Consider the following 24,128-nt stretch of genomic DNA (forward strand, 5'->3'; position numbering starts at 1 on the left):
TCCACCCTCTCTAGGGCCTGCTATGGGAACATCCCCTTTGCAGAGTTTCAGAAACTGCTTACTGAATGAGTAATCTGTAAGATATGAGGTGATGATGGCTTTGTAGACCTATCACCTAAATAACACATTTCCCCTTTATAAAGAACTTTCTGGAAACAAAATGTATAAATAAATAAAATAAATCTTAAAAAAAAAAAGTTCAGTGCTTCCATTTGTACCCTGGCTCACCAAACCCTGTAGAAAGTTCTTTTCCTCCCCTCTTCCCACTGCCCCCCTCACTTAAAAAATTTATGCTCTATAGGTCTTGTACATTTTTTCCCTAAGCAGTCATCCCCAACCCCCAGTCCTGAGATGTAATATATTTCTGTGGAGCCAATATTTATAAGTCATTTGAATTTGTCAACTATGATTAAATTACATTTTCTAAATGGCATCATTTTACTCTGACATCCACTTCATCACTGACAGCTGCAGAATTCCGCAGCTGCCAAATGACCACAGCCTACCTGAACTGACAGGCTGCCCCTCTGGCTCCCTTAGCTCATCTCAGGCACATATGTTCCTGCAGAGCATTTAATTTGGAAAGAGCATCTAAGCCAATACAAAGAAGCTTTTCTTTTTTCCCTTGCCTACTTAGTGACAATCTGGGGTGTGTGAGTATGTGTGTGTGTGGTGTGGTGTTTTGCTTTTCTTCAAATTTTCTCGGAAAAGTCAGGTATGCGTGGTAAAGGCAAAACCATTTATAGCTCATTAGAAATGCGCTTAAGCTCAAAGGGGTAAGGCAGGGATGCTTATTCAAGAGCAAGTATTCTTTATCACAAGATTTAGGTCAGAGAGGAATATGATCACGATTTCCAGTGCTTTTAAAGACATGAGCTAGATAGGACATTTTGGCTTTTTAAGAACTAGTCTGATTTCCCCCTATGTTCTCATGGTAGGGCAGAAAGTCTTGTGTTCTATTGGGTCCTTGGTTGGTACAGTGGCCGTTCTAAGTGCTGTGTTCCTGGCACGTTGCATTCTATCAATAAGGCTGAACGCATTCCAGAAAGGAAATAAGTAAGCAACGCAAGGTCAGGAAAATTATTTTTGCTCATCCCTGAGTCTCTCAGCACTCAGAATAATATACAGGAACATAATAAATATTCAAAAAATATTTGCTGAATGATTGGATGGAATGAAAGAATGAATGCTAAATGTGGGGTGATGGAAAGGACCTGGGCTTTGGAGCCGGAGGTGCTTGGTGAGACTCCTGGGTTTTCCATGGAATTATGAGCTGCAGGAACTTGGGCAAAGTAATTACTTTCACTTAGCTTCAATTTCCTTCACAAATTGGGGATGGTAATGCCAACATTGTGAAGCTGTTGGGAAGTGTAGTGGATTAAATTGGGTAGCCCCATATGGACGTGTTCTTGGTCTTGGTCTACACTCTGGTAGGGGTAGGTCCATTGTAAGAAGGACCTCTTGAAGATGCTACTTTAGTTGAGGTGGTCCTGACTACTGGAAAATTTATAGGTAGAGTAAAAGTCAGACATAGAGGACAAAGACCAAGGGAAGAATCCAGAAGTCAACGGTAGCTGGAGGAGAAAGGAGAAGTTGCCGCCATCTTCATTGCTATGTGACAGAAAAGCCAAGGACAAAAGACTGCTGGCAACCAGCCCCAGAATGCCACAGCTTCCAGAAGAAAACATTGCCTTGCTGATACTTCAATTTCAAAATTCTCCCAGCCTCAAAACCAGGAGCCTATAAATTCCCCTTGTTTAGGCAAGCCTACTGCATGTGATTTGTTTTAGCAGCCAGGAAACTAATACATAAAGATCCACTGCAGGAAATATAAAGAGCTTAGCAGGGACCCAGATTCATGTAGCACCCTCAAATCAACTGCATCTCTTGTTTCAAGTAAGAGGGTTAGAATTGAAAGAAAAACTCCCATGGAAGTTGTAGGCCTTGATCAAGAAATAAAGATAAAGAGTAATATGGAAAGATGTCTATTTAAACCTTTAAAGGAAAAACATGAATCACAGAACAATATAAATATGGAGTGATTCCAATATAGATTTTTAAAGAACTACCAATATGGGCATGCACACAGACAGACCAGCATTTCCTGTGGCCCTGGCAGGCCATTCACAGTGATCCACTGGTGGCCAAACAGTGAACCAGAGGAACATCTTCAGTTCCATCCTCTATATCATATTGCTTATCTCTATTAAACTGAGCACGCTTCCTATTGTAAAACAGTATGAAATAATTTAAAGGACAAGTTAAAAAAGGAAGGAGCACGTTCAACTAGATGGAAAGCAATGGAGAGTAGTCTCTGGAGGGAGGCATATACTCTAAATTAAAAATCGACCACACAATTTGTCCCAGTCCTTAAAATACTCTGTAGCAGTTTGATATGGCTATGAATTCCAAAAATAGATATTGGATTATGTTTGTAATTTGGTCTATACCTGGGTGTGATTAAGTTATGATTAGGGCTTTGATTGGGCCACATCATTAGGGCATTGAGTCCCCACCCAGTAAGGGGCGGGGACTCACAGATAAAAGGCATGGCAAAGGACAGAGTTGGGGGCTTTTAATGCTGGAGTTTGATGCTGAAGTCTTAAGCTGGAGCCCTGGGGAGAAAGAAGAGTACTCCTGATAGTCTACAGCTGGCCTTGTGGAGAGAGGCAAAGCCTAGAGAGCCTCATAATCTACAGCTGACCTTGTGGAGGAAACAGAGGCGCTGAGCCCAGAGGAACCCAGGAAGCCTGAAACCTCGCAGACGTCGCAGCCATCTTGCTCCAACCCACGAAAATAGACTTTGGTGAGGGAAGTAACTTACGCGTTATGACCTGGTGTCTGTAAGCTCCTACCCCAAATAAATACCCTTAATGAAAACCAACCAATTTCTGGCACTTTGCATCAGCACCTCTTTGGCTGACTAATACATACTCCGTATTTTCTATCAGCAAGAGTGCTCTTTTGCATGGAAATCAGAAATGGTTCCCTGATCCCCTCTGCTTCCTCTTTCCTCCCAGCACAGTTTGAAGGGAATCTCCCTCATGCCCCTTTTCTTGTAGTTTAAGGAGGTATAAATCTGACGGCATCACTGCATTTTGACCCGTACCTCAAATACTTCTCTACCAGCAGCAAGTGTGAAGGGCTTCCCATATTGGCTTGCCTGTGCTCCCAGTCCCCCTTGGCCATTTAATTGCAGAGGGGTGAAGAAAAGAACCAAACGCCCCTTACCCCAGTGCTGCTCAGAGCAGGACGGCGCCACGCCCGGCTGTCTCGTCAAGAGACTTTGTGCAATTTCCAGATGTTGACGGTTATTCTTTCAGAAACCCAGAGGGTGCCCGCTATGGCTCAGGCACTTTTTATCCCCACATCTCAACAGCTTTAGCCCCTTCCTCCCTACAGCTGGCGGAAGACACACAGAGAGCTACCTAGCAATGAACCCAATTCATGGAGGGGACCAACGTTAGCAAGAGATGGATCCCAGACCTCAACGGCTGGTAAAACCTCTGCCCCCCTCTTCCTCCCTCCCCATGCCTGTAGGGACCCTGTTGCCTTCTGCTGCTGAGCCCAGTGCTTTTATCCTCCTCAATGTCCTTGTTGCTCTCTGTTTCCAAGGCTGCGTGTTCCTGGTAATGACCTGTCATCATTAGTAATACTAACGGCCAACGCCACGTGGAAGAGGCTGGACATCACTCAGAGCTGCCCTCTGGCAGTGACAGGAGAGGCAGAGTTCTGGTCTGTTATTTTTGAACCCAGAATAGAGTGTGGATGTAATGCTATTTCTGGAATATATACCTCCCCAGGGACCCAGGGGGTGGACAGAGGGTAGAAGAGCTTATTTTATTGGAATGTCAATCTATTGCGTTTTTTTTTTTTTTTTAATCGCACTTGGCGTTCCTCTGAGCTAATTTCCTCCCCGGAACGTGGAACTGCTGTGATTTATGTGGACGGAGGGCTCCTAAACTTCGGGTTGCACAACCCACAGAACTGCTCTGGAGCCCGACTCGCCTGTCCCAGGGTTAGCGTGTTTGGTTTGGCATCAAAGCTGCAAACATTCAGGTGACGTGGAAAGCAAACGTCTTTGCCCTTTCAGAAGAGGTGTAAATCCTCGGTCTGATCTGGTTTCACTGGGAAATGTGCATTTGGATACGTTTTCTGGTAGCTCCCGCTTCAGGGTTTCGTGGAGGGGAGTTACAAAGCCACTTGTCACAATTTAAAATGCAATTTCTGAAAACGACTCTGGTGGGGAATCAGGGATTTCTCAGAGAATGAGAGAATCCAATATTTGCAGGCCCATGGAAAGAGAAGCACGCACTCACTGTCCCCGTCTCCTCTCCATGCGCTCCATCTGCTGGGAAATGCCATCCCCCCCACAGCTTTTGAAAAATTTAATAACACATTTTTTTAGAGCGGTTTTAGGTTTACAGAAAAATTGCACAGAAACTACAGAGATTTCCTGTATTACCTCCCAACCCCAAAAGTTTCTCCTATTATTCACGTCTTGCGTTACTGGTAATTTATTAAAACGGATGACCCAATATTGATTCGGTATTAGTAACTAAAGTCTGTGGTTTACACTGGCGTTCTCTCGGCCTGTCCACTTCTGTGAGTTTTGGCAAATGCATGATGCCATGTATCCACCATGAAAACATCGCACAGAGTAATTTCTGGGCTGTAAAAATGTCCCATGCCCCACCTATTCAGCCCCCTTCCTATATACTTGTCCCACTGTTTTTAAAGGCTTGCTTCAGTTTGCATCTCCCAGCCCCAAAATAATCTCTAGAAAGAGTTACTGAGCCCTGGTTTTCTGGAAGTTCTTGGCACTTGTTTTCTCTCTTAATCCTCACCACCATCCAATAAGGCTTGTCACCATTTCCTTCACTAAGGATGGGGAAACTAAGGTTTACAGAGGTTGAGTGGAGAACTCAGTTGAGGAAACTGAGGCAGGCTGAGATCACATGGTTGAGAAGGGACCGGTTGTTCTGGCAAGCATGCTCTTGAACTCGACCTAAGATTTCCTGCAGAGCTGACTGTGTGCGCCCCTCGATTGTAAGTCCTCACGAGAAGAAAACTAATGTGGTTCAAAACGCATGGGCTGGGCACAAGGACACCCAGCGTCCAGGCCCGGGCTCTCCAGGAACCTGCCCTGCGATGTGAGCGACGCTAACGATGACACATTCCAGCTCACAGGTGTGGGGCGTTTGCCATGGGCTGGTGCTATTTAAGTACTCGGCGGGGAGCTGGCACTCAGCAGTTCTGTGGGGGGCACCAGCTCTGCTGCCCCTTTACAGGTTCTTCCTCAGAAGCAGCGCCACGGTCCATCCCTTTCCGGAGGGAAAGCTCAGCCGCAAGTGGCAGCTTGTCCCTCCTCTTCCTCACCTGGCCGTGGAGGAGGTTTCGCTGGGTGGTTTCTCCAGTGCCTTTCAGCTCTCTCAAAGGACTGAATTGGTGTCCTTTGCTTTGTTGTGTTGGATTGTTTTTTTTCGCTCCCTTAAAGTAATCATATATATTTTCGAATTGTTGATGTGGAGTGACAGCTGCTTCTCCCTAAGGATCATTGCAAGAACCCCTGAGGCCAGGGCGGCTGGCAACCCTGCCACCTCTTCTGAAACAGAGTATATACAGAGAACGTGCACGAAGTGCTAGAAATGGCTTGAGGCAGAGATGAACAGGGAGGGACAGAAAGAAGGGCACTGGGCTTTAAAAACTCCCCTGGGACAAGGGCTTCAAGTTCACCTCTGGTATTTCTTTCTTTTCATTAAAGCTGCTAATAAATATTAAAATTCAACAGGATTGAATTTTTTTTTCCTTTCTTGCCATCTGGAGGACAAAGATCCACAAAAAGAGAAGGGAAGGAAAAAAAAGACCAGAAAGAGGAACAGAAACAAGGACATGACCTTGAAGGGAAGGGTTTAACTTTTCTACAGAAAGATATTTTTCATTTTCTTTCCCTTTTGTATCTTTTTTTGGGGGGTGGGGCGGCTGGGTAGGGGGGACTGGAGAAAAGTTGGAAAGAGATACTAAATGGTAGACAAGTGTGTACCAAGGCAAAGGTTTTGAATTGAGAAAGTGGCAAGAGTTAAGGTCCCAGGCACGTGGGGAGGGGCTGGCAACCTTGGCTAAGGTGAGGCAGGGCGCCAGGGACCCGGCAGCCCTCAGCTGCAGTGAGCACAGCTCGTGTTCGGTGAAAACGTAAAGGCTGGCCAATTAACGCACCAGACTCCTTCACTTGATTTCATTATTTACTTGATGAGGTCAAGTTTCCATTTCCTTTGCTCTAAATCTGCAGAAGGAGTAGAAAGAGGCTTCATTTTCTGTGCCTATGCAAAATCACCCATTTTCAACCACAGTCAACAGAGTATCTGGTGTTGATCGAGTTGATGTTCAATTCTGTACATTGATTTGTTCATATGTTGTATACTTTGGTCATATAAGTGCATCTGGAATTTTAGGGGGGGTCCAGGATAAAGATGTGTTGAAAACTCTTTAAATGAAGGGTGCTTTATTTTATTGATTTTCTGAATCCTCCAGTTTCCTCTGTAGGCCCATTGTTTGTAGCGTTCATTGAAATATTTTACCCAATTTTTCAATTTCCAAGTGATTGTTTTTAACAGGAGCTGGAGAAGAAAAACAGAAAATGGCATTTCTATTTATTATAAAGGGTTTCAAATGGAAATAAAATAGTGGGATGATCAATTTTGTGGTCAGTAAGTAAACCTGAGAAATTTTACTGGAGGTGGAATGAGTTCTCCATGTGCCCTAAGGAAAAAAAAAAGGAGGGTTTTAGTCCTCCTAAAGCTACAACACCAGCTTGGCCAGTTTTTCTCCTTTCAGGCTAGCTCCCATGCTAGCTGTCTGGTTGACCTGGGGCTAGAACTAAATGCCAGGCATGCCAGAGGGTTGCCAAGGCAACGAAAACCACCCCAGCATGGCTTCCCTAGGGAAGGAATGACCCCTACAGGTGCATCCAGGGGACAGTGGCTTGTTAATGCAAAATAAGGCCATATGTTCCATGAAGATCCAAATGAAATGGACTTTGAGCCCTTGCTTGGAGTAAAGCATCCTTAAAAGAGCCGCTGGTTAGTTTTGAAGGTCGCCCAGGAGCCGTTTCACATGTGCTCTGAAGTAAGTGACTCATCTTGCCTCTGGCCTCGGGTGAAACTGGCACAGTGCTGCTTCTGCAGCCCCTCGGGAGATGGGTAGGCCCCGACACAACAGACCTATGCTTTTCTTTACCCCAAAAGGGCAACGGTGCAGTTTTTAAGTTGTACTTTATTGACGATTGGGGATAATATCAGAGAAATACAACTCAGAGGGGGAGTTAGAGTTGCTACTACATCCTCTGCTCTTGGGATCTTGGGGTGCCTGGCTTGTGGTCTGCTTCAGTGGGGCTGTGGCCAGCCCAAGCCCCCCACCCAATACCATGGGTCACTACCCAGACACCTGCAGGACTGAGCGTCCATTGCCCCAGCTGCTGGGAAGTGCAGCTGCCAAAGGCTCTCAGGGGGTTTGTCTCTAGGTCTTGCATTACAGGACTGGTTCTCAGACCTCCTCGTGCATGAGAATTAACCAGGACTCCGTAAAACAAAGACTGCTGGGCTCCACCCCAAGAATTTCTGATTCAGTCAGCCTGGGCTGGGATCCAAGGATTGATACTCCTACCTTGCTTCAAGTGATGCGGGTGCTGCAGGCTCAGGGACCCCAAACTGCCTAGACTGAAGAGAGCAGCTGTCTAGCCCCCGGTTAGATCCATTCCTGGGCAGTCCACATCCCAGTGGCTGGTTCTGGCCAGGGAATCCAGGCCTGGGACTCTTCCCACAAGCTGGAATAACTCTGAAGGTTGTTCCAGCTCCAGGGCATACCCTAGGATCAGCTGAGGTCTTTGCTGTGCTGATTGCAAGCCGGCTCCTCCCTCTGCCCAGTCCAGGTGCTAACTGGAGAGCCCTCTTAGGGAACTTCCTGTGGGCAAGCCTCCCTTGCAGAGTCTGCTTGGGGGGAAGGGGGAACTAACCTGTCACAGCCTTTCTGCACCTTGGAAGCCAGGACCAGGGATGGGAATGATTTTTCTTTCCTACCTTCAGTTTAAAGCCTACCTACCAGATCGTCATTTCCTGTCCCGAGATTTTACTGTAACCATGGCTATTTACAATGGAGGAACCTCCGGATCTGGTGCCACAAAGGAGAAACACGTCTCTCCGTGAAACTGCGATTTATTGCGAGTGCACAGCAAGGAACTGGAGGAATCTTCCCAAAACCAGTTCATAGTGAGAATGGGAGCTAGGGTTTTTATAGGCAAAGGAGAGGGGTAGAAAAAGAAAAACAAGCGACGTCTGGGGTCTTGTGCAGAGGGTGCGTGCAATTTCTGAGTCCTGCAATGTCTCAAGCACATCAAATTTGTCCTTGACTTCAGCGGCTAAAAGAACCGCAGTGTAAATATTGTTGTGCAGGTGTGAGGTCTTGGCGGGTCCTTTCTTTGCTACTGCTCAAGGATATCAAGCTTTTCATCTCTGAGAAAAACTATAGATTTACTGGGTCATAGGATGCCCCTGACACCCTTCTGCCGGGTTTTGCTTTGAGACATTATCTTATTCCTATAAGCAAAACTGAGACGGTCTGGTTAATATTCTTCAGGGAACTAAGTGCAAAGAGTAAACTTCTAAAATTAGATTCATAGCAAACCAGCTCAGTATATTAGAATTTTCAGAGCTGTATAAGTGAAGAAGTTTTTAGTATGCACATTTTCCAGCTATCACTTGATCATTTCTCAGGGTGATTAACAGTAGGCTTGTCTTCTCTCAAGAACATGGATCTTCAACATGATGATGGCAGATCAACAGGCTTGCAAATTGTTTTGTTAAATCTCATTTGGGCAACAGACATTCGTGAAATCAGTAGCACCAAACTGAAAGTGATAAGGCTCTGCCTTGAGAATGGAAAGGGCAAACGTAGAAGCAAGTGAGGAAACGTTCTGATGGGCTGATGATAAGTGTCTGTTTTATATGAGGGCGCCTGACACAGTGGGGAGCAGATTTTCATTGATTAATATGATAGGCCTGTCCATTCTGATAAGCTATCTCTACTGGATTGAGATTGGCTTATCACTGAGTGTTACTTATTTGCAATTCTGTAGGGTATGTTCCATTGCACCGTTTTCTTGGAAAGCCCCTGCATATCAATTTGATTTTGTCAGGAAGTCCTTTCTCAGAAACGTCCAATTCAGGTGGCCATTTTATTTTAGTGAGCATATCTCTTGGACATTCTAGATGGAAACACAGACCTGGAGATGAGATTGTTTTTGGCTGGAAGAAGACACAGCGTTGTGGGCCTCCAAGGCTAAGTTGAGGTAAGAACAGGTTGGCCTTATGGTTACTGGATGGGAGAATGCTTGGCTGCTGGAGGAGACCCATCCTTCCGCAGTGGAAATGACAGGGCTGGGAGGTGTGGGAGTGGATATTGTCCTCCAACGGGCTTTCAAAGCCAAGGTGAGTGTGGATCAAGATGAAGGTTACACAGAGCACCCCATGGCCCCAGAGGGAAATGGTAGGATGGCATGTCTTCCATGCTCATGCTCTGAGCAGGAAGCTAGGTTCTCACACCTTCACCTCTGTTTTGCTCTATCACTGATGACTGAAATGGTATCAGGCATAACCCCCTGGCCCGGCACACTGGCCCTCTGGCATATATGCCATGTGTGCTTTTTGTGCTTTTGAGTGGAAGTGGGTTGGCTTAGCACTTCAACTCTTGTCTGGCCCCCTACTTCAAACTCTCTGCACAGCAAGTGGAGTGTGGTAGTGGGGGCACATCTCTCTTACTTGCCCTGTGGCCTTTCCTGGTGACCTCCACTCATCCTAACATGGGAGGGGGGTGGACTTTGACATTTGTTCACCCTCATTCCCAACTTTTTCAAGGCCTATAGGGGAGCTCCCAGGAGGAAAGTGTGGGCAACAGCAGATAACTCACCTTTCCCTAGAAGTCTTTTGAGTGACCTGCTAGAGGTAGAGTTGAATAAAGTTAAATCTGAGCCATTTGCCACCTGACATGGGGTACATTCTTAGGGAGCATGGAACCCCATGATGGATGGATTTCTCTATTTGAGGGGCACTAGGAAAACCCATGCGTTGAATTTTCTCCACTGCAACTCTCTCTCTCTCACACACACACCTGTACACACATGCTCCCACCCACACTTTCTATCTTAAAAGCCACAAAGTCAGCACAGCATAATGATTAGAGATGAGGGCTATGATCCAGACAGTCTGTGTTTCAATTTAGGTTTACCAGAAGACGTGGCACCTTGGGCAAGGTTAACCTCTCTGTGCCCCAATTTCTTCGTGTGACTATGTGGTTAATAATTATACGTGTGTGTGTAAGATAATGCTATGTGCTCCCAAAACCTATTTCCTATTCCCTTTTTCTGGGTGCATAGTGGACTTAGCCTCCCTATCCCCTTGGAGTTAAGCAGGCTCACATGAGCAGTTCTGAAGTCAGAGGTAGATACAAGTGATGTATGTCACTTGGGACTAAGGCAGTATGATGGTTAAGTTTGTGTGACAACTTGGCCAGGTTACGGTCCAATTGTTTGGTCAAACAAGCCCTGACCTGATTGTTACCTTGAGGAAATTTGTGGACTTAAATCATCAGTAAGTTGATTGTGTCTGTGGCTGATTATGCCTACAATTAATTGAGGAAATTGCCTTTAATAGTGAGAGAAGTTTCATCTAATCAGTTGAAAACTTTAAAAAGAAGTGAGAATTTCCATTTCTACTTTAGCTAGCCAACTTCTCCTGCAGAATTCATCCAAAACCTTTATTGGCATTCCCAGCTTGCAGCCTGCCCAGCAGAATTTGGACTCATGCATCCCCACAGTCACATGAGACAATCTGATAAATCTCAAAGTATTTACAGATATCGCCTATTGGTTCTGTTTCCCTGAAGAATCCTGACTAATAGAGCTTGGTGTCAGGAGTGGTTCTTAAGAAACAGAATCCTATAAATGGGATTTTTAAATTGATTCTGGTGTTTTTGCAATTGACTCTCTACTCTGATTAGATTAAAAGGAACTCATGACTCTATTTCTAATAAGTTGGTACTGATACTTCATGGTGGGAGTTGACTAAAGAGATACACAAGGGAAGAGGACGTGACTCAACTGATAGAGCATCCGCCTACCATTGGAGAGTCCAGGGTTAGATACCCTGGGCCTCCTGACCCGTGTGGTGAGCTGGTCCATGTGTCGTGCTGCTGCGCGCAAGGGGAGGTGTGCCATGCAGGGGCGCCCCCGCGAAGGGATGCCCCATGCACAAGGAGTGTGCCTTGCAAGGAGAGCCACCCTGTATGAAAAAAGCGAAGCCTGCCTAGGAGTGGCGCTGCACACATTGGAGAGCTGACGCAGCAAGATGATGCAACAAGACAGCAACACAGTTTCCTGGTACTGCCTGATAATGCAAGCAGGCACAGAAGAACACACGGCAAATGGACACAGAGAGCAGACAATAGGGGGGAAAGGGAGAGAAATAAATAAAATAAATCTTTAAAAAAAAGAGAGATACACAAAAATATCACCACTGGATATGACTACTCAAATGCTTATAAGAGGCAAGGTTCTGGGTGAGTGTTTTTGACACCTTTAACAGAGTTCTGTGGACTTAAAAGTTATAATGATGTTGGTTGGTTGTTCCTAAATATGCTGGATACAGTTATAAAAGAAAGGGAAGAACTTACTGCATGAAGGATGTGAAAGTTTCTATGAGTGCTCTGGAAGAAAATCTTCTTTCCTGTAGCCACAAACTGAGCTCTCTGAAACCAGACCCAGAGCCTCATTGTGTGAGTGGCAGAATTATAATGGAAAAGAAATTCTCAGCCTTGTAGGGTGCCTGCTATTCAAGTGAGGGCATTGATCGAAATGGAATAAGATCCTGAAAATTGGAATGGGGACATATAGGTTGATAATAATGGCAGTGGGGCCATCGAAACGCTAGATTCTGCCGAGTCTTTGCCAGGTGAGCCTGTAATGGCTTGCCCTGAGGAAACAGCTTCTCCAGTCATCCAACCTCCATCTGAAAAGATTAATCCTGCTTCACCAGATGACACTAATGAGATGCCCTAAGGCAACTGGCTTGCAAGACACTTCTAAAGCTTCTCATTACCCTCCCCCCTCTCCCCCCTCTTTTTTTCTAGACCTGTAACTAAAGTGCCAACAGGCCCCAAAAGGTGAGGTAAAAAGTGTGACCCATGCAGAAGTATGCTATGCTCCAAAAGTACTGCATGAGTTTTTGTTTTAGGATTTATTTATTTTTTTATTTATACCCCTCCTTGCTGCTTGTTTGCTGTCTGCCCTCTGTGTCCATTTGCTGCGCCATCTTCTGTGTCTGCTTGTCTCCCTTCGTTGCGTCATCTTGCTGCGTCAGCTCTCTGCGGGTGCGGGCCGTCAGCTCTCTGCGGGTGCAGGCTGTCAGCTCTCCATGAGGGCAGGCCAGCCTGCGTTCACAAGGAGGCTTTGGGATGGGAACCCAGGACCTCCCATATGGTACATGGGAGCCCAATCAGTTGAGCCACAGCCGCTTCCCATTATGAGTTTTATATAGACAAAAATCTGGGGAATAAGTGTGGGAATGGATATTAAGGGTGTGGCATAGTGGTGGAAGGAATATAAAGTTGGATCAGGCTCAATTTATTGATATGGGCCCACTAAGCCGAGCTTCTGGATTCAGTGTTGCAGTTTGAGGGGTTAGAAAGGCTCTATCAGTTTGTTCAGGTGGCTTGCTTAGATGTGAACCAAATGGTGGCTGACATTGCCTGAGGTTGAAATGGCAGCACTGCCCTGGTATAATATAGATGAGGGAATCCAAAGGCTTAAGAGATTGGAATGCTAGAGTGGGTCAATCATATAAGACCTGCTCACCCAGCCCCAGGGAATGTCCTGAGGACACATCTTTCAGTAGGACTGTGAGGAGTGTATTTGTGAGACTAGCCCCATCTTCCCTGAAGAGCTGTGTAGTTTCTCTTCTCTGTAGGTCAGATATTGTTTTTGGAACTGTCACTGAACTGAAGTCCTTAAACACAATGGGGATGATTAGTTCCTGAGTTGGATGAAGCCAAGTGGCAGCACTTAATTGCCAAAGACAAGGTGGGCATGGCTACCACAATGAACGGCAGACTCAAAGCATCAATCAAAATAGTCTGAGTCACAGAGACCTGTGGCACTGGGTAATAGATCATAGGGTACTTGGAAGTAAAATAGATGGGCAGTCTGTTTCCTAAGTTCTACTTGATCTGTATAAGCAGAAGTGTTCTAGGTCAAGTGAACAAAAATCTAACTTGAATTACAAAAAACAGAGCCCCTTAATCAATTCCCAGATTTGAGACAGTTTCCGGACCCAGAGCCACTTGAATGAGGGAAGGCTGGGACACCTTGGGGAAGGACCCTGTTACACTGTTAAGAACTTTCTCTGTTAATCTTCTTCCCAGCTTTCCCAAAGATACATGTTGCTGTTACCAGGTATGGTAGTTTGAGATTATTTTATGAATCCCAAAAAGAGAAATATTATGTTTGTAAACTATTCCTCCAGGTGTGATACCCTTTGATTGCAGTAAATTTAGAAGAAGGGCCTTGGTAAGAATGATTTAGGGCTTTTGATCGGACTATGTCAACTCAGGTTGAGACTCCACCCTCTTGCTGGATCTAATATAAGTGGAAACACAGAGAGAGACAGATACACAGAGGAAAGGGGAGTTGTCATGTTTGATCCTGCCATGTAAGAGAGAGGATTGCTTAAGAATGAAGTCCCAAGAGTTTGGGCCCATGGAGCAGCTAAGAGGAAAGGGTGAGCCCAGAAGGGAAGACTGAAGCCTCAGCAGAGATTGGTATCCATCTTGCTTCACCATGTGGCAACACACCAGGGACAACAGCTGACTTTGGTGAGAAAGCACCTCTTATGATGCCCTGATTTGGATTATTCATAGCCTTGTAACTGTAAGCTTTTCCCCCAAATAAATTCCCTTTATAAAAGCCAACACATTTCTGGTACTTTGCATTGACACCACTTTGGCAGACTAAAACACTGTGGCAACTGTGCATTGGGGAAAGAGAAATGATCAGACATTTCAGGGATTATTAGACACTGGCTTGGAAGTGACATAATTTCAAAATGTCACTGTGGTCCACCAGTCAGAGTAGGGGTTTGCAGAGGTCAGGTAATTGATGGAGTTTTAGCTCAGGTCCATCTCACAGTGGGTAAGATGTAATTATTTACCCAGTTCCAGAATGCATAATTGGTATAGACATACCAGCAACAGGCAGAATCCCCTGATTCCCCAGATTGGGTCCTTGACTTATGGAATGAGGGCTACTTAGGTAGGAAAGGCCAAGTGGAAGCCATAAGAACTGCCCTAACTTAGCAAAATAGTAAATCAAAAGCAATACTGGATTCCAGGAAGGATTGCAGAGATCAGTGGTACTATCAAGGACTTGAAGGATGCAGAGCTGGTGATTCCCACCACATCCCCATTCAACTCTACCATTCGGCCTGTGTAGAAAAGAGATAAATCTTGGAGGATGTCAGAGGATTATCATAAACTTAACAAGGTGGTGACTCCAATTTCAGCTGTTGTTCCAGATGTGGTATCATTGATTGAGCAAATCAACACATCCTCTGGTAAGTAGTATGCAGCTGTTGTTCTAGCAAATGCTTTTTTTCTCAATTGTTATTAGTAAGGACCACCAGAAACAGTTTGCTTTCAGCCGACAAGGCCAGCAATGTACGTTCACTGGCCTGCCTCAGAGGTACATCAGCCCTTTGGCTCTATGTCATATTATTGTCCACAAGGACCTAGATCATCTCTTCTTCTACAAGATATCACACTGGTCCATCATATATATGCTATAATGTTCATTGGACCTAGTGAGCAAGAAGTAGCAACTACTCTAGACTTATTGGTAAGACATTTCTGTGTCAGAGGATAAGAGATAAATTCAGCAAAAATACAGGGGCCTTCCAACCCAGTGAAGTTTCTAGGTGTTCAGTGGTGTGGGGCAGGTTGAGATATCACTTTTAAGGTAAAGGATAAGCTGTTGCATCTGGTCCCTCCTACGATCAAAAAAGAGGCACAGTACCTAGTTAGTGTCTTTGGATTTTGAAGACAACATATTCCTCACTTGGGTGTGCTACTCTAGAACATTTTCTTAATTTTTAATTTTTTAATATATCACTCATACATAAATACATACAAACAACAAGTGTATAATAATAGCTGTGAACTTAAAAACAAACATACATAATATCATACAGGACTCCCACAACTCACCCCACCACCAATAACTTGCATTGTTGTTATATCTTTTTAACTAATGATTAAAGAGCATTGTCAAAATATTACTACTAACCAAAGTATTTTCCCCCAACCAACCCTATTATTATCTCTATATCATTTATATATGAACATACAAAAACAATGAAGTGTATAGTAAAACTTGTGAACTTACAAAGCAAACATGCATAACATCATACAGAGGTCCCATACATCAACCCTCCACCAACACCTTGCATTGTCGTATGATGTCCAGACCATTTTTTAAGTGACCAAAAAAACCCACCAAAACACAAAACCCTGCTAGTTTTGAGTGGGGACCAGAGTAAGAGGAGGCTCTATGACAGGTCCAGGCTGCTATGTAAGCTGCACTGCCACTGGGCCATCTGATCTAGTAGATCCAGTGGTTCTAAAAATGTTAGTGGCAAATGGAGGTGCCATCTGGAGTTTTTGGCAGGTCCCTAAAAAAAAATAATAATGCAGACCCTTAGGATTTTAGAGCAAAGGCTTTCTATCCTCTGCAGATAACTATTATTCTTTCAGAAAAAGCCTGTGGCCTATTATTAGGCCTTAGTAGAGACTTGACAATTAACCATGGGCCACTAAGTTACCATGAAACCTGAGTTGCCCTTCATGAGCTGGGTGTTGTCTGACCTCCAAACCATAGAGTTGGGTGTGCACAGCAGCATACCATCATAAAACTGAAGTGGGTATATACGAGATGAGCTCGAGAAGGTCCTGAAGGCACAAGAAAGTTACGTAAGGAAGTGGCCCATGGCCCACACTCATGCCACATTACCTTCTCTTTCCCAGACCACAGCTATAGCCTCTTGGGAAGTTCCTTACAATCAGTTAACTAAGGAAGAGAAAACTTGGCCTTGTTTGCAGATGGTTCTGCGTGATATGTAGGTAACACCCAAAAGTGGACAGCTGCAGCACTGCAGCCACTTTCTGGGACATCCTTGAAGGACAGTGGTGAGGGTAAATCTTCCCAGTGGAGGAACTTTGAGCAGTGTACCTGTTTGCTAATTTTGTTTGGGAGGAGGAATGACTGGAGGTGCATTTGTATACTAATTCATGGGCTTTTACCAATAATTTGACTGCATGGTCAGGGATTTGTAAGGAACAAGATTGGAAAATTGGTGACAAAGAGGTATAGGGAAGAGGTGTGTGAATAGACCTTTCTGAGTGGGCAAAAAAACATGAAGATATTTGTGTCCCATGTGAATGCTCACCAGAGGATGTCTTCAGCAGAGGAAGATTCTAATCATCAAGTGGATAGGATGACCAGTTCTGTGGATTTCAGTCAGCCTCTTTCTCCAGCTACTCCTGGGCTCATACCTGAAGTGATCATGGTGGTAGGAAAGGAGGTTATGCATGGGCTCAGCAACATGGAATTCTACTCACCAAGGTTGACCTGGCTGTAGCCACTACTGAGTGCTCAATCTGCCAGCATTAATGACCAACACTCAATCCCCAATATAGCACCACTCCCCGAGGTGATCAGCCTGTTACCTGGTGGTAGGCTGATTGCATTGGACCATTTCCATTATAGAAGAGACGACAATTTTTTCTAACAGGAATAGATACATACTCCAGATATGGATTTGCCTTCCATTGCATGCCAAACTTCTGCCCAAACTATCATCTGTATATTTACAAAATGCCTTGTCCACTATCATGGTATTCCATACAGCATTGCTTCTGATCAAGGAACCTACTTCATGGCAAATGAAGTGCAGGAATGGGCTGCTCATGGAATTCACTGGTCTTACCATGTCCCCCATCATCCTGAAGCAGCTGGATTGATAGAATGGTGGAATGGCCCTTTAAAGACTCAATTATGGTGCCAACTAGTTGGCAATACCTTGCCGGGCTGAGGCACTGTTCTCCAGGAGGCTGTGTTTGCTCTAAATCAGTGTCGGTTCTATGATGCTCTTTCTCCTGTAGTCAGGATTCTCCTGTAGTCAGGGTCTGTGAATTGATGGGTGGAAATGGGAGTGGCACCACTCACTATTATCCCTTGTGATCCACTAGGAAATTTCCACTTCCTATCCCTGCTACCTTAAGCTCTGCTGGTCCACAGATCTTCAAAAGAAGGAGTGCTTCCACCCAGAGACACAAGAATGGTTCTACTGAAGTGGAAGTTAAGACTGCTGCCTGGCCACTTTGGGCGTGTCATGCCTGTGAATCAACAGGAAAATAAAGGATTTACTGTGCTGGCTGGGGTGGTTGGTCCTGAGAGTCAGGGGAAATAGGACTGCAACTATATAATGGAGGTAAAGAAGAGTTTGCCTGGCATACCGCAGATCCCCGAGGGTGTCTATTAGGACTACCGTGCCCTGTGGAAATCAATAGGAAACTGCAACAACCCAATCCAGGCACAACTAACAGGAATGAAGGTTTGAGTCACTCCACCAAGCAAAGGACCATGGCCAGCTGTGTGCTTGCTGAGGCTAGTGGGAACATGGACTGGCCTTTGGAAGATGAGAGTGATCAATATGAACTATGACCATGTTACCAGGTACGGCCACAAGGAGTGTAATGCTTAGCAATATTTCTTCCTTATTTTGTTGTATATTTGCATATATACAAAAAGGAAGTACTTTTGTTTTCTTCCCTATTTTACCCCCTTATCAATTGACCTAAGTTGTATTAACTTTTTGTCGTAGTATTTAAGTTATAGGATGTTAAGTTTAGGAGCCAATATTACCCAAGGACTTGCATCTCACTCTGGGGAGAGTTCTTTAATTTCTGATTGCTATCAGGACAGTTGAGCATTGTTAAGTGAAAATATGACCGTAAGTGTTTTTATTTAGTGGTTAGTATGGTTTAAGGGGATGTGTATGGCTGCCAAGTTGACAAGGGCTGGAATGTGATGGTTAAGTTCATGTGTCAACCTGGCCAGACTATGGTGTCTAGTAGTTTGATCAAGTAAGCACTGACCTGCTTCTGTAAAGATGTTTCATGGACTTAAATCATGAGTAACTTGATTGCCTCTATGACTGATTACATCTACAATCAACTGAGGAGGTTGCCTTCAGCAATGAGAGACATCTCATCCAATCAGTTGGGGGATTTAAAAGGAAAAGTGATGATTTCAGCAGTCAGAAAAGAGACTTTCTATCTTGACTTTAGCAAGCCAGATTCTCCTAAAGAATTCATCAAAAACCTTCATCAGAGTTCCCAGCTTGCTGCTTGCCCTACAAAATTTGGACCTGCCCATCCCCACAGTCATGTGAGACTATTCTTATAAAAATCTCATAATATTTACATGTATATGTGTGTGTGTATGTGTGTGTGTGTATATATATATATATATATATTTTTTAAAGATTTATTTATTTATTTCACTCCCCTCTCCCCACCTTCCTGGTTGTTTGTTCTCTGTGTCTGTTTGCTACGTCTTCTTTGTCTGCTTCTGTTGTCAGTGGCACGGGAATCTGTGTTTCTTTTTGCTGCGTCATCTTGTTGTGTCATTTCTCCGTGTGGATGGTGCCATTCCTGGGCAGGCTGTACTTTCTTTTGCTCTGGGTGGCTCTCCTTACGGGGCGTACTCCTTGCGCGTGGGGCTCCCCTATGCAGGAACACCCCTGCGTTGCAGGCCACTCCTTGCGCGCATCAGCTCTGCAGGTGGGCCAGCTCCACACGGGTCAAGGAGGCCCGGGGTTTGAACTGCTGACCTCCCATGTGGTAGACAGACGCCCTATCCACTGGGCCAAGTCCGCCGCCAATTATATATATCTCCTTTGGGGTCTGTTTCCCTAGAGAACCCTGACTAATACAGGTAGTGACCAGCTCCTTCCCGGTTCTCTGCCCCTTTCACTCCCTGCTGAGGCCAGTAAAGAGTTGTTGAGATGGGAAGAAGACACTCTATCCCTGAGTCCCCACATGGAGGACAGTTGCTTTTGAGAGTTGCCTGGAAAGGCATCATATTTTGCATAAAAGGGAAAGAAGTTCTTGCTGCATTAAGCCACCGAGATTTGGGATTACTTGTTATTACAGCAGAGACTAGCCTGTACTAAGTAACACACTATCTTATGATGCTATTATGAAGAGTAAATGAAGTTCTATGAGTAAAGGGCTTAGACTACTAACTGCACAATGTCAACATCCAGGAAATGTTATCTGTGGTAGCAATTGCAAAGAACAATGTTGTCTTTTCTCTTGAAGCTTTTTGAGGCTGCCCAGGCTGATTTAGTCAATCCATCAATTCTGCTTTTTTGGCATAGTTCTTCTCCTGCACTTTCAGAATTTACTTTATTCTAATTATGCATTTAGATATCTGGCTTTCCCACTGGGCTATGAATTGCTGGAGGATAGAAACTCTATAGTGCTTTTGAGGAAACTCCCTCCAAATCTGGCATGGAGCCTGGCACAGTTTAAGCCCCCAAATATTTGTTGAATGGAAGACAAAAATCCTCTATTCCCCTCCTCCCGTAAGGAGGCATAAAACATCAGTCCCCAACATCTCATTTGGAGGAGTCTCTCCCTCCTTCCTTCTCTTTTGTTCAAGTTTGTTTTTCTCTTTACATACTCAGGATTGTCTTTATGTGCAGGGCCCCAGGGCCCTATGTCTGTCTTCCAGAAGTTCACAGTAAGGAAAGCAGACAAGCAAATAAATAAGCAATTGGCATTCCCAGTGGGCTGATGTAGCAGGTGGTGGGAGCCGTGGGAAGGGCACATAACCCCAGGCTGAAGGGGCAGAGGTTTCCTAGTGGGGTCCCTGGTAAAGTGAGGACCAAGACGAGGCCTGAGGGATGAAGACCAGGGAGGAGGAGGGCCTGACACTCCAGCCAGATGACCAGCAGTGCAAAGGCACAAGGCAAAAGCGAAGAGCGCTTGCAAGACCACAGCCCGTTCGCAGTGGCTGAAGGTCTGAGATTTGTGAGCGCAAGGCAAGCTGTCAGGCTGAAGAGGTAGCCAGGCACGGCTTCAGCTGTCAGGGTAAGGCCTTTTCCCACAGGCGACAAAGCGGTGGTGGGCATGCCCGACAGGCTAGGCTCCTGATTAGCGGTGCACGCTAGAAAGGGCCTCTGGGAACAGAGCAGAGGAGACCAGGTATGGGGGACTGCAAGAGGCCAGGGGAGAACCAAGGGAGAGGGTTTCAAGGAGAAGAGAAGGACTGATTCCAGAGATACCAGGGAGATGGGAGCCACAGAGCTGGAGGAAGGGGGGAGCCTTCACCGAATTGCAGGATCTCTCTTGGACAGCTGTGTGGGTTGTGGCACCATGAGAGAGGGAGGAAATACAAGATCCCGCTAATGCAGGGTGTGTGGTCCATGTCGGGGGGAGGTAAGATCAAGAGTTCAACTCCAGCTATGGCAAAAGTCCTGAGGAATTCCCGAGGACACTGGAGCCCGCAGCTCTGCCCCATCCGGGCTCCAGAGCGGGTAAGCCCGGGGTGGGGTGGGGAGAGGGGGGTAAGCAGCTAGATTTAGGCCCCCTGGGGCCCTACTGCCTTGAGCAGTCCCTGTGAGGGGCAGTTTGTTCTTTATTTAATCTGGGAATGTCCTCCCTCATCTTCCTTAAAGGAGCCCCATTCTCCAAATTCATTGTCGAAACTTGCCTGAGGAAGATCAGTTATTATTTTCTTCTAAAGCCAAAAGCAGGAAGAAAATGAAGTTCTGCTCATTATTTTTTCCAGTCAATGGTTTTTAGTGCACTGGTGAAAACTGCCTATTGTGGAAAAACAGTTTCTTTTCCAGACAGGGACAATTAACTGAACAGTGCCTGGGTTTATGCTCAGAATACGCTCACTGACCTGGGAATTTTATTTTAGCTTTAAAAGAAGACTAAATAGTACAGTTAACATTTCGCTTCTGTAATTGAAACAGCGCTAGCATGAATTTTTTTGTGAGTGACTAACCATCCCCATATATTTGTTTTCTAAGCCTGGATTTTAGTCTGGGGATTTAAAACTACCATGTGCCTTTTTTACCTTGAATGAAGGGGATATATCAAATTCAGGATGCCTGGCAATGTGTGGGTTCCTTTTTCTGCTGAGCAATTATTGTCTGGTTATGTATTGATATATCTCTCCTTCCAGCTTCAAACAGGCCATCGCTTATGCCTTTTTTAAGTTAAACACAGCTAACTTTTAAAAAATATATATTTCTTTTTTTATTTTTAGAAGATAATATAGATCACACAAAATGTTACATTGAAAATATAGGTGGTTCCCATATGCCCCACTCACCACACCCTCCACTTTTCCCACGTCAACAACTTCTTTCATTAGTGTGGCACATTCATTGCATTTGATGGGTACATTTTGGAGCACTGCTACACGACATGGATTATAGTTTGTGTTGTAGCTTACACTCTCAGTCCATTCAGTGGGTTATGGCAGGATATATTATGTCCTGCATCTGTCCCTACAATACCATTCAGGACAACTCTAAGTCCTGAAAATGCCCCTTATCACACCTCCTTTTTCCTCTTCCTGCCTTCAGCAACTCCTGTGGTCATTGTCTCCACATCAATGATATCATTTCTTCCATTGCTGGAGTCACGATAATTCTATAGCAGAATATCAGTAAGTCCACTCTAATCCATATTTTATCCCTCCATCCTGAGGACCCTGGGGTGACGATGCCTACTCCATCTCTCAAATGAGAGGGGACTTCGATCCCACATGGCAGGTGGGTGGGACTCTCGTGCCTGCAGCTGTAGACTCCCTCGGTTCCTTGGTGTGGTGGTTGTCCATCCTCGCCTTCCTCTCAGCTGACCTGGGGAAGTCCAACCAACTGGAGAGTAGGTACAGCTAACTCTTTTGACCATTTTTTTTCTTCCACTAATGACTTGGGGCCTCCAGTTAAGTGCTCAGTTCAACATTTGATGTGGTTTACTTCTTTTTCCTTCTTTCCCTCTGTCCCCAGCCTTCACTAATCCACAAATCAATCTTAAACAGTAGTCTTCAAGCTTTTCGCTTGAAGCCTCCGAAAATAATTTCAAAATACACTTTCAAGTTGACATCTAAAATTTTTCATCATAAATGTAAATAGTTAGAAAAGATGTAATCTCCAGTCTATTATAAACATTGACATTTAAATATATCTAGTACATGCTGAATACTATAGCTATTTGATTCCTAGTAATATCTTAAAATATACATGAACACTTTCTTCCCTAGAAGTTGGAAATTTTATTTGAAATTATGTTTTTATTCTATTTTCTTCCAAAAAATGTCATTGATATAATTTTTTCTAGGAAGTGTTTTTTTGTTGCTTTTGTTGGGAACGGCATCATACTTCCCTGTCACAATATAAGAATAAAATTAAGGTTTAAAAATGTTTTTATTTCTTTTCTTCAATAGCTAAAGATTGAATTATTATTATGCAGTCCATGAAAAGAACAGAAATTTATTACAAACTTGTAAATAATTATTAAACATAAAAGTAAATAGCTTTTGGAACCACAGTTCTTAATGACTTGAAAGGGAAGAGAGTGGATATGGAAACTTGAGTAACAATTGGCTTCACTCCACTATATTTCAAATGATCTTTCCTTTGTTTTCTGTACTGGAGTTTTTACACTTTAGGGCAATGCACACCAAGTAAAGTTGGGAATAGGAAAAGGTAAACATTGCTTTTGTAAACTAGGAGAATTGTGTGAAAGGGGAGATGAAAATGGAGAACCACAGGTGCTTTCTCCAGCAGCTTTAGGAAAGGTTACACATGGAAGTTGGGAATCTGACAATGGGTCCCCCTGAAGTTTTCTCATGCACCCTCAGGGCTGCACTAACCCCAGTTCAAAGATCCTTGCTGTAATGAACAGAGAACCACAGCCAATAGATGGAGTCTCTTCAGCTTTTCTTCTGCAGAAACCTCTCTTTTGGAAAGTATCACTTCAAACTTTTGGTTGTAGTGAACATTCATTCAGCTTTTGTGGGCATGAGGACCCTTCTCTCTGAAAACTCCGTTTAAAAACTGCATTTTCTATTGTACTTTCATATGCACACCAGCAACTTCAATGGCAATGACTCTTTATTGGATGTACACATTTTGCATCTTTTTTTAAATTATTAATTCTCTCCCCTTCTCCCACCCCCATTGTCTGCTCTCTTTGTCCATTTGCTGTGTGTTGCTCTGTGTCCGCCTGCATTCTTGTCAGTGGCACCAGGAATCTGTGTCTCTTTTTGTTGTGTCATTTTGCTGCGGCAGCTCTCTGTGTGTGCGGCGCCACTCCTGGGCAGGCTGCACTTTTTTTGTGGGGGGCGGCTCTCCTTGAGGGGCGCACTCCTAGTGCATTGGGCTTCCCTACATGGGGGACACTCCTGCGTGGCACTGCACTTCTTGAGCTCATCAGCATTGCACGTGGGCCAGCTCATCACATGGGTCAGGAGGCCCTGGGTTTGAACCCTGGACCTCCCATGTGGTAGGTGGACGTGCTATCAGTTGAGCCAAATCTGCTTCTCACATTTTGCTTCTTCACCTCAACTGTACTGATTCAGAACGGCAGGTGCAGATTTGGCCCATGGCCTGGAAGGAAGGTAAGCCAGTGAGGATTCTGTCCCTTACTCTGGGCTCAGTGAAGCAAAAGTATATGCTAGATAAATTGACCAGGCAGTTTTGCAAGCTTTGCCTGGTATGTATTTCAAATATGGGGACAAATATAGGCCTAAATATATATTTAAGAGGGAAAGAAAAAGACAGGCAGAAAGATAATTGAAGTGAATTTTTAACAAAATATTGACATAAACTATTATTCTGTGGCAACTGGCTCATAGTTGTATAGAGGATCATTTTGGATACAGTTTATTTTGAATCATAAAAAATAAAATATTGTATGGATGCTATATGTAGATTGGATATATTAAC

At 44.5% G+C, this 24,128-nt stretch overlaps 1 long non-coding RNA gene across 1 annotated transcript in view; it reads left to right on the forward strand.

Moving 5' to 3' along the window:
- The first annotated feature begins 2,557 nt into the window (after window positions 1-2,557).
- LOC111761156 (uncharacterized) overlaps window positions 2,558-24,128 on the forward strand; it is a 29,745-nt gene continuing 8,174 nt past the window's right edge. The window contains exons 1-3 of the long non-coding RNA XR_011648769.1: window positions 2,558-2,806; window positions 3,403-3,497; window positions 9,264-9,343. This is a non-coding gene — a long non-coding RNA (uncharacterized lncRNA). The remainder of the gene's footprint in view (window positions 2,807-3,402; window positions 3,498-9,263; window positions 9,344-24,128) is intronic.

This window comes from Dasypus novemcinctus, chromosome 5 (genome assembly GCF_030445035.2).
Source record: "Dasypus novemcinctus isolate mDasNov1 chromosome 5, mDasNov1.1.hap2, whole genome shotgun sequence".
In the NCBI taxonomy this organism is placed as follows: Eukaryota; Metazoa; Chordata; class Mammalia; order Cingulata; family Dasypodidae; genus Dasypus; species Dasypus novemcinctus.